The 16,112-nt window shown below is 42.5% G+C and overlaps 1 long non-coding RNA gene across 2 annotated transcripts in view; it reads left to right on the plus strand.

Moving 5' to 3' along the window:
* Positions 1-15,004, plus strand: part of LOC134353768 (uncharacterized) — a 74,346-nt gene extending 59,342 nt beyond the window's left edge. For both annotated transcript variants that reach the window (XR_010019674.1, XR_010019673.1), the window contains exon 4: positions 14,805-15,004. This is a non-coding gene — a long non-coding RNA (uncharacterized LOC134353768). The remainder of the gene's footprint in view (positions 1-14,804) is intronic.
* Positions 15,005-16,112: the final 1,108 nt, after the last annotated feature.

The following is a 16,112-nucleotide window of genomic DNA, read 5'->3' on the forward strand; positions in this document are numbered from 1 at the left end:
TCACACAAGGATGGGTTCTGGTTCCTCTATTTTTCGTTATTTTTATTAACTACCTGGATGTGGGGGTAGAAGGATGGGCTGGCAAGTTTACAGATGACATAAAGGTTGGTGGTGTTGTGGATAGTGTAGAGAATTGTTGAAGATTGCAGAGAGACACTGATAGGTTGCAGAAGTGGGCTGAGAATTGACAGATGGATTTCAACCTGGAGAAGTGTGAGGTGGTACACTTTGGAAGGAAAAACTCCAAGGCAGAGTACAAAGTAAATGGCAGGATACTTGGTAGTGTGAAGGAGCAGAGGGATCTGGGGGTACATGTCCACAGATCAGTGAAAGTTAGAGGAAGGTTTTTTATTCAGAGAGTGGTTGGTGCGTGGAATGCACTGCCTGAGTCAATGGTGGAGGCAGATACACTAGTGAAGTTTAAGGGACTACTAGACAGGTATATGGAGGAATTTAAGGTGGGCGGTTATATGGGAGACAGTGTTTAAGGGTGGGCACAACATTGTGGGCCGAAGGGTCTGTACTGTGCTGTACTATTCTATGTTCTATGTTCTTTGTTATATGAAATCGGTGTGTCGTGGCTGACGGAAGATCTCTGGCTGTGTGCTCAGAGACCCGAGATCTTTGGGCATAGAACTTGGAAACAGCGATGCCACGGACTTTTAACATCGTAAATCAGCGAGTTGTTTGTTATGTTTTCCCTCTTGCTTAATAGGGAGAGAGAGAGCCTGTTATATGTTGAATACCGGGTGAACGAGTAGTCTTTGGGGTACTGCAAGTCTGTGTCTTTGCTGTTGCTTTGCTGCTTGCTTGAGTGCTCCGTGGTGGGTGCTGATGCCTTTTTGCTGGTGGGGAGGGGTGATCGTTGCTTTGCTGCTACTTACGTGTGGGAGGAAGATGATGTTTGAGAAACTGAACAGTCTGAATGTAGATAAGTCAGTTAGACTTGATGGACCAAACCCCAGGGTTCTAAAATAGGTAGCTGAGGAGACCATGGAGGCATTAGTAATGATCTTTTAAGAATCAAATAGATTTTGGCATGATCCTGGATGACTGAAAAATTGCAAATGTCACTCCACTCTTCGAGAAGGTGGGGAGGCAGAAGAAAGGAAATTATAGGCTAGTTATCCTGACCAAAGTGCTTGGGAAGTTATTAGAGTTGATTGTTAAGGATGTGGTTTCAGGATACTTGGAGTCACATGATGAAATGGGCCAAAATCAGCATGGTTTCCTTAAGAGAAAATCTAACCCAACAATTCTGTCCGAATTCTTTGAAGAAACGACATGTAGGATAGAAACAACAAGGAGAATCAGTGAACGTTGTGTACTTGGATTTTCAGAAGGCCTTTGAAAAGCTGCCATGCATGAGGCTGCTAAACAAAATTAGAGCCCATGGTATTACAGGAGAGATACTAGCATGGATAGAGCATTGAATGATTGGCAAGAGGCAGAGTGGGAATAATGGGTTCCTTTTCAGCTTGAGACCACTTCTTTTTATATGCCATTGATTTGGATGATGAAATTGATGGCTTTGTGTCAAAGTTTGTGGATGACATGAAGATAGGTGAAGGGAAAAAGTTGAGGAATTAGAGAGGCTGAGGGAGGACTTAGACAGATGAGGAGAATGGGCAAAATGGTGGCAGATGGAATATATTATCAGGAAGTGTATGGTCATACACTTCAGTAGAAAGAATAAAAGCATAAATTATTTTCTAAATGTGGAAAAAAATTCGAAAATCAGAGGTGCAAAGGATTTTGGGAGGTTCTTGTGTAGGATTCCCGCAAAGTTAATTTGTAGGCTGAGTCAGTCATGAGTAAGGCGAATGCAATGTTAGCTTTCATTTCAAGAGGACTAGAATATAAAAGCATGGATGTAATACTGAGGCTTGATAAGTGAGGTGAGGCCTCACTTGGAGTAGTGTGAACAGTTTTGGACCCCTTATTGAAGAAAGGATGTGCTGACATTGGAAAGTGTTCACAGGAGGTTCACAAAAATTATTTCAGGAATGAGAGCGTTATCATGTGAGCGCTGCTCGAAGGTTCTGGCACTCTACCCATGAGAACTTAGAAAAATGAGGAGAGATCTCATTGAAACTTATTGAATCTTGAAAGGCCCAGACAGAGTAGATGTGAGGTGGATGATTCCTTTGGTAGGGGAACCTAGGACCAGAGGGCACAGCCTCATAATAGAGGGATATCCATTTAGAACAGAGATGAGAAGGAATTTCCAAAGGGTAGTAAATCTGTGGAATTCATTGCCACAGGCAGCTGTGGAGGCCAGGTCACTGGGTGCATTTAAGGTAGAGGTTGATAGGTTCATTATTAGTCAGGTTATGGAGAGAAGAAAGGAGAATAGAGTTAAGAGGTAAATGGATCAGCCATGATAAAGTGGCAGAGCAGACTAGATAGGCTGAATAGCCAAATTCTGCTCCTTTGTGTTATTATCTTATGAACATAGAAGGCATTGATCTTTATCTGGGAGTGAAGCCCTGTCAGATATAGCACTTGATTTTACTTTGCAAGAGATGATAACCTTCAAGTCTTGCCTCAGCTGAGGAGCATCCTTCATCAGCAACTTTTCCTATGCTACCTCGACGACTGCACTGGTGCTGCTTCCTGCACTGAAGTGGAGCTTGTTGACCTCCAACTTCCAGCCTGCCTTCAAATTAACCTGGTCCATTTCCAACACCTTCCTCCCCTTTCTTGATCTTTCTGTCTTTATCTCAGAAGACAGCTTATCTACTGATGTCTATTGTAAACACACTGACTCTTGCAGCTACCTGGATGATATCCCTTCCCACCCGGTTACTTGTAAAAATACCATCCTCTTCTCTCAATTCCTCTTTTTCTGCTGTATCTGCTCTCTGAGTGAGGTTTTTCATTCCAGAACTAAGGAGATGTCAATGAAAGGAGCTTCCATTCCTCCATCATCGATGCTGCCCTCAACTACATCTCTTCCATTTTGTGCACGTCTGCCCTCACCCCATCCTCCTGCTACCTCACCAGGTATAGGGTTCCTCGTGTTCTCACTTACGACCACACCAGCCTCTGCGTCCAGAATCAGAATCAGAATCAGAACCAGGTTTATTATCACCAGCATGTGACATGAAATTTGTCCAGCACATAATTCTCCATAACTTCCGTAATCTCCAATGGGATCCCACCACCATTTTTGTTTCCTTGAATGCTTTTTCACAACTTTCTGACCATTCCCATTTTGCTTCTGTATGCAACAGTGGATACAATGGATACAGCACTATAGCAATGTCCGGGAGAAATTGGTGGTAATAACTTACAAATCCCAAGTATGACTTGAGTTATGACACATTTTCCAGTTTGGGTGCTGTAGCACTGCTTCAATCTTCTCTTGAGACTTATGTAAGCCATACTTGTCAATGACATGTCCACAATATGAGATTATGTTCTTGAAAAATGATGTCATCAGGTTTAACATTGTGTTCCTGGGATTACCTTGGAGTACTTGGTCCATGACTCCTAGCCAAATGGCTGGACCTGATGCAATGCCAAAGATGAGATGATTATACTTGTGAGTGTTGTTTGTGAGGAACTTCCTGCTTGACTCCTCAATCTCCATATGCAGATATGCTTGTCAATCTTTGAAAAGCACTCCCTGCTGACAAAGATACAAAAATGTCTTCTGTTTGTGGCAAAGGATACTGCACACTACGCAGCACCGAGTTGAAGCTCACTTTGAAATCCCCACAGATGTGAACGGCTCTGGCCTTCCCTTTCTTCATCACTGGGACAAAGGACATGGCTCCACTCAACCTTGGAGAGAATTCCAGATGCCTTCAAGCTCTGAATTTCAACATCCACTTTAGGACACAGAGCATTAGACACTGGCTGTGCTTTATGGAACCTTGGTGTTGCTGCTTCATCCAGTTTACTTCTGGCTTTCATGCCTTTGAGTTTACCAATCCCCTTCTCAAACACCTTCTTATTAGTATTAACCAGCTGTGCCTGTCTCTGGTTGGTGCTACCATTTGGGCTGCAGTTGCCTATTGATGCCACACTGAGAGCTTTGACTGAGTGCCAGTCTATTTGGATTTTTCTCAGCCATTTATGTCTGAAAAGTGCTGGCCCTCTACTTTTTAATACATAAAGCTCTAACTGTCGCATTTGACCTCCATACATCACATTTATTTTTAGTTTGCCTTTGGAAGACACTTTTTTGCCTGTGTAAGTCTTTAGCATCACTGAGGTCTTCTCCATTGGAATCTTAGAAAGCAGTCTGCTGGAGTCAGCCTCTGGAATTATAGACAATGCTGACGCTGTGTCCAGTTCCATTTCCAGGATTACAGTAGATACATCTATTGTCATCCATATGATTTTGCGATCTGCTTCAGTAATTCTATGCAATTCTAGGCATGACAGCTTACCCTCATCACACTCCGTGTTGCCTGTTTCACATTTGGACACTTTATGCATTTGTTTAGTTTTGTGTGTGAAACTCTTCACTTGGTGTGTTTTTTTTCTTTGGCTGTGCTTTTTGTCTGACTTGCACGCTCTCTCTATGTGATCTTGTCTGTGACACTTTCTGCTCACTTTTTCCTTGAACCAATAGACATTTGCATTATGGGAGGATTTGCCACATCGATAATATTTTTGGATTTTTGCACCATTCAGGGACACTTGGTGCACTTCACATTCTAAACTATTTTTCTCCAGTTCTGCTGCAGTCCTTTGCTGCAGTTTCTGATGATATTGCAATTGTCTATGCTCTTTAGGTCTCTTTCTGCCAGTAGCCTCTTTTGACTGCTTTGAATGTACATGCCACATACAAGTCTGTCTCTTTTTGCATCAGAAAGTCCATCTCAAAATCACAGCACTGTGAAAATTTGTACAGTTCTGCAATATATTCAGAAATGCTTTCATCCTTTGACTGGTTCCATTTGTAGAATCTAATCTCTCAGCTATTGCCAGCAATTTTGGGCTCAAGTGATTTTGTAAAATTGTACTAATTTTGTCAAACACCTTGCTTGCTGGTTTTTCAGGGTTACTAGGTTGTGTAAGGGACTGTACCTCCTTGCACCCATTAAGCTCAGAAGCGCAGGGGTTCTCTTTTGCTCCTCCACCTTGTTACAATACAGTTCAACCCTCTTGATATATGACTCTCAGCCTTCATTAGCACTATCAAGTTCATCAACTTTCCCGACTGAAGATGTTGCCACATTGTTTTCACTTTCAATTCACCGCATCTTTCACAGTTACTCATGGGTCCTTCAGCATTCTCACGCTGTTTAACTCCTGTTGTTTCGATCCATAACTGTCGGTGCAGTTCGTGGTATTTTCTGACCTGCAGTTTCATACTCATCACCAATGTTGTGTCTTTGCACAACTACATATCAATTAAATAGAAGCACGCATGTGGGCGATACCTTTAACTGGTGTATTCAAATTGCTGTGAGATGGAGAGAAAGATAGAGAACAATGTGCATGTGTAGACAACAACACATGCACAGACAACAGATCAATAAGTAGTGCAAAGGGGAAGATCATTGCTCTAAAAGAAATAGAACCATACATACCATTATCATTCAAGCCATACATAGACACAGCTGCACAAGACAGCGTTCCTCTGGGGCCAAGATGAAAAACATTCAAAAATGGCAAGTAAACGTTCAAAGGAGCAGGTAACATATTCAAAGAAGCATATTCACTTGAGAAAAAAACACAGACATATAGTCCAAGACCCTGAGTGACAATTTCTGGCAATGTGCAGTCTCCCGGCAGCGTACAGATGCATGCAATCCAGCCTGTCATTCCACTGCTCAAACACAGGAGAGCAGCACCCATGGGCGAGGCCAGGCCCCAGCCAAGATGGTGACAGACTTCAGGAAGACTAAACCTGCATTGCTCCCTGTTACTATTGATGGTGAGCATGTTGATGAGGTGAGTACTTACAAGTACCTGGGGTTGCACCCGGATGACAGGCTTGAGTAGAGCACCAACACAGGCTGTGAACAAGAAGGGCCAGAGTTGCCTCTACTCCCAGAGGAAACTGAGGTCCTTTGCAGTGTGCAGGCCTCTCCTTCACATGTACTACCAGTCTGTTGTTGCCAGTGCAATCTTCTACGCAGTTGTGCGCTGGGGCAATGGCATCAACACGGGTGATGCCAACAAGCTAACCAAACTGATTAGAAAGGCTGGCTCTGTTATAGGAGTCAAACTGGACACACTGGAGGCTGTGATAGAACAAAGGACCCTACAGAAAATCCCGGCAATTCTGGACAATGTTTCTCCCACTCTGCATGCCACCTTGGCTGAACAGAGGAGCACTTTTTGTAATAGATTAAGACACCTGGGCTGCTCCAAATCGCGCTCAATGTGGTCATTTTTACCCTCGGCCATTAGGCTCTATAATGAGTCAACATATAGCTGGACAAGTGATAACCCCTCCTGTTAGACTGTTTGAGGTAACTTGTTTTTTTATTCTTTCTTCACTAAACTGACAAGGATTCAACATCTTCTGATCCTATGTCACATCTTTCTACTGATTTGATGTCATTATTTACCGGTAGAGCTAAGCCTCCCCCTCTGCCTACCTTCCTATCCCTCTGATACAATGTGTAACCTTGGATATTCATCTCCCAACTACAAACATCCTTCAGCCAAAGAAACATAGAAACATAGAAAATAGGTGCAGGAGTAGGCCATTCGGCCCTTCGAGCCTGCACCGCCATTTATTATGATCATGGCTGATCATCCAACTCAGAACCTTGCACCAGCCTTCCCTCCATACCCCCTGATCCCCATAGCCACAAGGGCCATATCTAACTCCCTCTTAAATATAGCCAATGAACTGACCTCAACTGTTTCCTGTGGCAGAGAATTCCACAGATTCACCACTCTCTGTGTGAAGAGGTTTTTCCTAATCTCAGTCCTAAAAGGCTTCCCCCTTATCCTCAAACTGTGACCCTCGTTCTGGACTTCCCCAACATCGGGAACAATTTTCCTGCATCTAGCCTGTCCAATCCCTTTAGGATTTTATACGTTTCAATCAGATCCCCCCTCAATCTCTTAAATTCCAACGAGTACAAGCCCAGTTCATCCAGTCTTTCTTCATATGAAAGTCCTGCCATCCCAGGAATCAATCTGGTGAACCTTCTTTGTACTCCCTCTATGGTAAGGATGTCCTTCCTCAGATTAGGGGACCAAAACTGCACACAATACTCCAGGTGTGGTCTCACCAAGGCCTTGTACAACTGCAGTAGTATCTCCCTGCTCCTGTACTCGAATCCTCTCGCTATAAATGCCAGCATACCATTCGCCTTTTTCACCGCCTGCTGTACCTGCATGCCCACTTTCAATGACTGGTGTATAATGACACCCAGGTCACATTGCACCTCCCCTTTTCCTAATTGGCCACCATTCAGATAATAATCTGTTTTCCTATTTTTGCCACCAAAGTGGATAACTTCACATTTATCCACATTAAATTGCATCTGCCATGAATTTGCCCACTCACCCAACCTATCCAAGTCACCCTGCATCCTCTTAGCATCCTCCTCACAACTAACACTGCCACCCAGCTTCGTGTCATCCGCAAACTTGGAGATGCTGCATTTAATTCCCTCATCCAAGTCATTAATATATATTTTAAACAACTGGAGTCCCAACACTGAGCCTTGTGGTACCCCACCAGTCACTGCCTGCCATTCTGAAAAGGTCCCGTTTATTCCCACTCTTTGCTTCCTGTCTGCTAACCAATTCTCTATCCACATCAATACCTTACCCCCAATACCGTGTGCTTTAAGTTTGCACACTAATCTCCTGTGTGGGACCTTGTCAAAAGCCTTTTGAAAATCCAAATATACCACATCCACTGGTTCTCCCCTATCCACTCTACTAGTTACATCCTCAAAAAATTCTATGAGATTCGTCAGACATGATTTTCCTTTCACAAATCAATGCTGACTTTGTCCGATGATTTCACCGCTTTCCAAATGTGCTGTTATCACATCTTTGATAACTGACTCCAGCAGTTTCCCCACCACCGACGTTAGGCTAACCGGTCTATAATTCCCTGGTTTCTCTCTCCCTCCTTTTTTAAAAAGTGGGGTTACATTAGCCACCCTCCAATCCTCAGGAACTAGTCCAGAATCTAACGAGTTTTGAAAAATTATCACTAATGCATCCACTATTTCCTGGGCTACTTCCTTAAGCACTCTGGGATGCAGACCATCTAGCCCTAGGGATTTATCTGCCTTTAATCCCTTCAATTTACCTAACACCACTTCCCTACTAACATGTATTTCGCTCAGTTCCTCCATCTCACTGGACCCTCTGTCCCCTACTATTTCTGGAAGATTATTTATGTCCTCCTTAGTGAAGACAGAACCAAAGTAATTATTCAATTGGTCTGCCATGTCCTTGCTCCCCATAATCAGTTCACCTGTTTCTGTCTGTAGGGGACCGACATTTCTCTTTACCAGTCTTTTCCTTTTTACATTTCTATAAAAGCTTTTACAGTCAGTTTTTATGTTCCCTGCCAGTTTTCTCTCATAATCTTTTTTCCTCTTCCTAATTAAGCCCTTTGTCCTCCTCTGCTGAACTCTGAATTTCTCCCAGTCCTCAGGTGAGCCACTTTTTCTGGCTAATTTGTATGCTTCTTCTTTGGAATTGATACTATCCCTAATTTCCCTTGTCAGCCATGGGTGCACTACCTTCCTTGATTTATTCTTTTGCCAAACTGGGATGAACAATTGTTGTAGTTCATCCATGCAATCTTTAAAATGCTTGCCATTGCATATCCACCGTCAATCCTTTAAGTGTCATTTGCCAGTCTATCTTAGCTAATTCACGTCTCATACCTTCAAAGTTACCCCTCTTTAAGTTCAGAACCTTTGTTTCTGAATTAACTATGTCACTCTCCATCTTAATGAAGAATTCCACCATATTATGGTCACTCTTACCCAAGGGGCCTCTCACGACAAGATTGCTAATTAACCCTTCCTCATTGCTCAAAACCCAGTCTAGAATAGCCTGCTCTCTAGTTGGTTCCTCGACATGTTGGTTCAAAAAACCATCCCACATACATTCCAAGAAATCCTCTTCCTCAGCACCTTTACCAATTTGGTTCACCCAATCTACATGTAGATTGAAGTCACCCATTATAACTGCTGTTCCTTTATTGCACACATTTCTAATTTCCTGTTTAATACCATCTCTGACCTCACTACTACTGTTAGGTGGCCTGTACACAACTCCCACCAGCGTTTTCTGCCCCTTAGTGTTATGCAGCTCTACCCATATCTTCCCGGCTTATGTCCTTCCTTTCTATTGCGTTAAACTCATCATTAACCAGCAACGCCACTCCACCTCCTTTTCTTTCATGTCTATCCCTCCTGAATATTGAATATTCCTGAACGTTGAGCTCCCATCCTTGGTCACCCTGGACCCATGTCTCTGTGATCCCAACTATATCATAATCATTAATAACAATCTGCACTTTCAATTCATCCACCTTGTTACGAATGCTCCTTGCATTGACACACAAAGCCTTCAGGCGCTCTTTTACCCTTATACAAGGGCGCTCTTAGCCCTTATACAATTATGTTGAAAAGTGGCCCTTTTTGATGCTTGCCCTGGATTTGTCGGCCTGCCACTTTTACTTTTCTCCTTACTACTTTTTGCTTCTACCCTCACTTTACACCCCTCTGTCTCTCTGCACTGGTTCCCATCCCCCTGTTGTGAACTAACCTCCTCTCGCCTAGCCTCTTTAATTTGATTCCCACCCCCCAACCATTCTAGTTTAAAGTTACCTCAGTAGCCCTCGCTAATCTCCCTGCCAGGATATTGGTCCCCCTAGGATTCAAGTGTAACCCATCCTTTTTGTACAGGTCACGCCTGCGCCAAAAGAGGTCCCAATGATCCAAAGACTTGAATCCCTGCCTCCTGCTCCAATCCCTCAGCCACGCATTTATCCTCCACCTCATCGCATTCCTACTCTCACTGTCGCGTGGCACAGGCAGTAATCCCGAGATTGCTACCTTTGCAGTCCTCTTTCTCAACTCCCTTCCTAGCTCCCTATATTCTCCTTTCAGGACCTCTTCCCTTTTCCTACCTATGTCATTGGTACCTATATGTACCACGACCTCTGGCTCCTCACCCTCCCACTTCAGGATATCTTGAACACGATCAGAAATATCCCGGACCCTGGCACCAGGGAGGCAAACTACCATCCGGGTCTCTGGACTGCGTCCACAGAATCGCCTATCTGACCCCCTTACTATCGAGTCCCCTATCACAACTGCCCTCCTCTTCCTTGCCCTACCCTTCTGAGCTACAGGGCCGGACTCTGTGCCGGAGGCACGGCCGCTGTCGCTTCCCCCGGGTAAGCTGTCCCCCCCATGATTCAGTGATGGCCACAACATCATACCTGGCATTCTGTAATAGTGCAACAAGATCATCCACCTTATTTCTTATACTCCGCGCATTGAGATACAACATGCTACCCTTTTTGATTTTGCATCCCTAATGTTCTGATTCTCACCCTGTTGGCTGCGACTATGCGACTATGTCCCGTCACCTGCCTGCCCTTCCTGACAGTCTGACTGCATGCTATCTTTACTTTTTCACCATCCATCCTATCCTGAGCCCCATCAGGAGGAAAGCTCAACCCCCTTGCCAAATTAGTTTAAACCCTCCCCAACAGCTCTAACAAACCTGCCTGCCAGAATACTGGTCCCCTTCAGGTTCAGGTGCAATCCATCACTTTTGAACAGGTCATACCTCCCCCAGAAGAGATCCCAATGATCTAAGAACCTGAAGCCCTGCCTCCTGCACCAGCTTCTCAACCACAATCCTGTTGATACCCTCACAGGTGCATGGCACAGGCAGCAATCCAGAAATTACTACCCTGGAGATCCTGCTTCTCAGCTTTCTACCTAGCTCTCTAAAATCTCTTTCCTTCCTATGTCATTGGTACCAATATGTACCAAGACATCTGGCTGCTCTCTCTCAATCTCCAAAATCCACTTGTTATCGCAAGTGAAATGTCCGACACCATCTCCCACAGTGATACTGCATCAACTTCGATGCTTCCGAGTAGCAGTCAGTAACATGTCTGCAGTCAGATCAGCTCCTCTGACACATCAACGTGGTCCTCCGATATCCCAACTGGCTCCTTCTCCAGCATCATGGCCGGCTCCTTCAGCAACTCAGCCGGCTCCTACTCCACCATCCCAGCCTCGGCTGGCCTCTTTGGCGCCTCAGCTGACACCACCGCCGACACCAGTGCAGCTACTCCAATCAGCGAGCAGCTCATTGTTGGAGTAAATCTGTAGTACCCAATGTTCCTGGAGTAGATTTGTCTTTGGATCAGGAAAAAAGCACCTTTGGTTGGCCACCTTACCAGAAGTTACTTATATCTTATTTGTTTGGCAGACCTGAATGCCTCTGATCTGACCCTCAGAAAATTATGGATCTCTTGGTTCATTCTTGTTGGTGAACATTATGAATGATTTCATTAAATCTAACATTGCGTAATTGGAAACAGTGTAAACTTGATAATAAATGGGCCTTAAGATAGTGATGGTAAAGTGATACTGTGTTAATACTCTGGGTTTAGGAAGGTAGGGAAGATGCTGAAGAGCAGGATCTCCAAGTTAGTCCTCTCTGGATTACGCTGAGTCTGCTCATAGGGCAGGAATAGGATGATAGTACGGATGAACAAGTGGCTGAGGGAGTGGTGCAGAGGGCAGGGTTTCAGATTTCTGGATCATTGGGATCTCTTCTAGGGAACGTATGACTTGCAGAAAAAGAATGGGTTACACCTAAGGGGGGGCAATATCCTTGCGAGCACATTTGCTCGAGCTGTTGGGGAGGGTTCACACTAACTGGCAGGGGGATAGATACTGGAGTGATAGAGCTGAGAATGGGACAAATAGTATATAAGTCAATGCATTGTGAAGTGAGACTGTGAGGAAGGACAGGAAGGTGATAGGAAACTTGCAGTCAGTGCAATGAGTTGAAGCGTAACATGGGAGCATAATCTAAAAGGGTAATGAATACAGGACTGAAGATGTTACATTAGAGTGCATGGAGTATATGGAATAAAGTAGCTGATCTTGTAGCTCAGTTAGAGGTTGGCAGGTATGATGTTGTGGGCATCACTGAGTCTTGCCTGAAAGAAGATCATAGTTGGGACTTTAACATCCAGGGATACATATTGTATCAGGCGGACAGGCAGGTAGACAGAGGGGGTGGGGTGGCTCTGTTGGTAAAAATAAAATCAGCTCCTTAGAAAGAGGTGACAAAAGAGCAGAAAAATGTAGAATTCTTGTGGGAAGTGTTAAGAAACTGCAAGGGTAAAAAGATCCTGAAAGGAATTAGACACAGGCCCCTAAATAATAACCAGGATGTAGGATTTAAATTACAACAGGAAATAGAAAAGACACGTAATAATTGCAATATTATGTTTGTCATTGGGATTTCAATATTCAAGTAGATTGGGAAAATCAAGTTGATGTTAGTTTCCAAGATAAGGAATTTATAGAATGCCTATGAGGTAGCTTTTTAAAACAGCTTGTTGTTGAGCACACTAGGGGAAAGGCAATTCTGGATTGGGAGTTGTGTATTGAACCAGACTCAATTAGTGAGCGTGAGGCAAAGGAACCCTTAGGAAGGAGTGATCATAATATTAACACAAAAAAGTCCGCAGATGCTGGAAATCCAAAGTATCGCACACAAAATGCTGGAGGAACACAGCAGGTCTGTCTGTGTCTATGGAAATGAATAAACAGTCAATGTTTTGGGCCAAGACTCTTCCTAATGACTGAAAAGGAAGGGGGAAGGAGGCAAGGTAGAAGGTGATATACAAAGCTAAGTGGGTTGGAAAGGTAAAGGGCTGGAGAAGAATAAATCTGATAGGGGAGGAGACTGGACCATAGGAGAAAGGGGAAGAGTTGAGGACCCAGCAGTAAGTGATAGGCAGGTGAGAAGATGGAAAAAAGCCAGAGTGGTGAATAGAAGAAGAGGGGACGGGGAAGGGAAATTTTATTTTTATTTTTAATTATTTTACTGGAAGGAGAAAGTGATATTCATGCCACTAGATTTATAAAACAGTATATTATAAATTCCCATGACATGACAAATGGAAACAAAGTCAATATGGAGAGGGGGCAGTTCTCACTTCAGGGATACTGAATGCAGAGGAATATGAAGTGACACGTTTTGGTAGAAAGAAAAACAAAAGTCATTCGAAACAATTTTAAAACAATGGAGAGAACTTGCGTGTTTTTACACCCAAGCCTTTGAAAGTGACGGCTCAGGTTGAAATAGTTATTGTAAAAATATATGCAACCATGGCCTTTATAAACAGGTACTCAATATACCAATAAAGAACACTTGGCTAAATCTCTATGGAACACGATTAGTACCAGCCAGAGTATAGTTCTAATGAGGAGTCAGAGGAAATGTAATGTAGAAATTCAGGCAATATCAGAGGCAAGTAAACAAGCCGTATTCTACTTGTTTTATGTTTATAGGCGTGAAGAAATAGTGCAGTCTGGTTAGTTTTTTACTTTGGTGTATCACCGCCTGTGCCTCTTTCATTGTTTCCTTCCTGTTCATATTTTACTTTCTTGTTTGTCAGAAGCAAGCATAAAAGGAAATCAAATATCTAATTTATTCTCAGATAAGCAACTAGTACTAGAAGGGACCTTGGTTTGGGCTTGCTAACTTCTGCAATGATTCCTAAAAATGGTATCTTTCTGGATTTTAAGTTACAGTTAAGAGGTCATGCCTGCTGCAAAAGAATGTCAGAAATATGAAAGCAGAACATTAGTAGCAATTCTAAATGGGCATCACAAGGTCAGAAAATGATATCTGACATATTATCTTTTAAACAAAGATGTCAATGTTTCCTGTTCCAGTATAAGGTAGCTGAGTCCTAACATTATTAGGACCATTAGCTCTGTCAGAAATATTGACTTATCCATCTGAGGCCCTGATTCACGTCAGCTCTGTACACAGTTTTCTGAGGTCAGCTGACATGGCTTTGAGAATTAATTCTAGGACCTTCCTGATATACTGCATGTTTTTACTATTCACTGGCTAATCCAACTAAATCATTGGACAAATCTCAATTCACAATGATATAAATATATTGGAGTCATAGATTCATAGAGAAATACAGAATGGATAACGGCCCTTTGGCCCATCTAGTCCGGGCTGAGTTATTTAAACTGCCTATCCCCTCAACCTGCACCAGGTTCATAGCCCTTCATACTCCTACCATCCATGTCCCTACCCAAACTTCTCTTAAATGCTGAAATGGAACCCACATGCACCACTATGTATATATGAAGATTCTGAAAGGCAATATAGCCAAAGTGCTTGAGCATGTAAAAGTACCATGAAAGTCAAAGTCAAAAGTCAAGTTTATTGCCACAAGCATGAGTACCTACTGTATTTTATATGCACAGATGCAAAGAAATACATATTTGCAGCAGTATCACAGGCACATGTCATTATACAACCTGCATTCACAGGAAAAACATAAATTAAATCTTACACTGTTTTACAAGAAAGAACACAACTGGAACAATAATACAAAAATAAACAGATCCATGTCAGTAGAAAGTGGTCCAACTGGTCATCATGAAGTAAAATGGAAACATCCTCCCGAACTCATCTAAAATGGTGGCTGATGGTGGGGGGGGGGGTGGTTGTGAGTGTGAGGGGGTGGGACAAATGTTTTGATTGATTGGCATGTATCTGTATGATAGCACCGTATATAAGCATTACTTCACTGAGAATGAACATATATTCATCCACAGATCATGGACTAATGAGGAGCAATTTAACCACACAAGAAGAAAATTAATCAGAAGATTGAATAAAGATATGGATTTGTAATACATTGCATAATTCTAGAAAACTGCTTATTTTTCTTTACTTCAAACATTTTTCTTACATGGACTTTTGTTGATTCTTCTAATTTTTGGAAAAGGCTACAAGTTTAATAAATTTATCAAAATCTGACGGAGGTTAAAAATAAACTTGTTTATCCAGACCATCCCATTCGAACATATGGCAATCAGTGTGCAGCTTACTCCCTCATCCTAACTCCCTATCATGCAGTGTCATGAGACAGAATGCAAAGAGAACACATCTTAAATCAACTTCACGGGAACATTAGACCCTGGAGGCAATCAGCAAAGATTCAAAGGTTCAAGCATACTTTACTCTCTGCTGGACACATTCTCTACTTGAAAGAGCCTAAAATAACTTGATATTCTGACAATATCCTCTAATCATTAATAATTACCTGTGGAAAAAAACAATTTTTGGAATCAGTTGTGCTTTAGGATTTTGATTAATCCACTTTAGGCTATTCCTCCTTTATCTACATTATCAGCTTAAATGACAATTTCCACAGAATCGGCTTTTTTCATCATTTTAAGAGTCTTAATCAATCTCTATAGAAATTATTTTCTGAGGGAAATCTTACTAATTTCCTTTCCATGCATGAGGAAACTTAGAATGGCATCATTCTCGTCACCCTCTTCTGGAATTCACAGTGATGGTGCTATCCTTGTACAAATCAGGGTGAAAAAATCATTGTACTATTTCTGATGGGAGTGTAGCAATGTCTTGTATGGTGTGTGTAATCTTTTATGAAATACCCTAATTCATTTGCCGTTGCAGCACATTGTGCAACTGTTATAAAATTGATGAGTACGGCACTAAATAGTCTCCAGGAGAGGAGCCTCATGGTAGACATCAGAATCAGATGACACCTATCATGACTAATGCACATCAAATGCTTCTATTATATTGAGATTGAGGCCTCATCTAGCCTAAAATTTGCATAATTTATGCAAATACCCTTAGATTTATCCATATTGAAGGATATCTACTATATTCAGATCCTTCTTTTAAATATGAACCCACATTGAAAACATTTGGATTTTACTGAGTATTGTGGTCAACCAAACCAAACCAAACTCCTGATCCCTTCATTGCAATCACTGAATTGTGAGAGGACAGAAAGTGGCCATGTAGTCCATTAAGGCCATTCTGAAAATAAGTTATGTGTGCACGTGATGCAACGATATAATTATATATGCGATTGCAGGTTGTTA

Source organism: Mobula hypostoma, chromosome 1 (assembly GCF_963921235.1).
Source record: "Mobula hypostoma chromosome 1, sMobHyp1.1, whole genome shotgun sequence".
NCBI lineage: Eukaryota > Metazoa > Chordata > Chondrichthyes > Myliobatiformes > Myliobatidae > Mobula > Mobula hypostoma.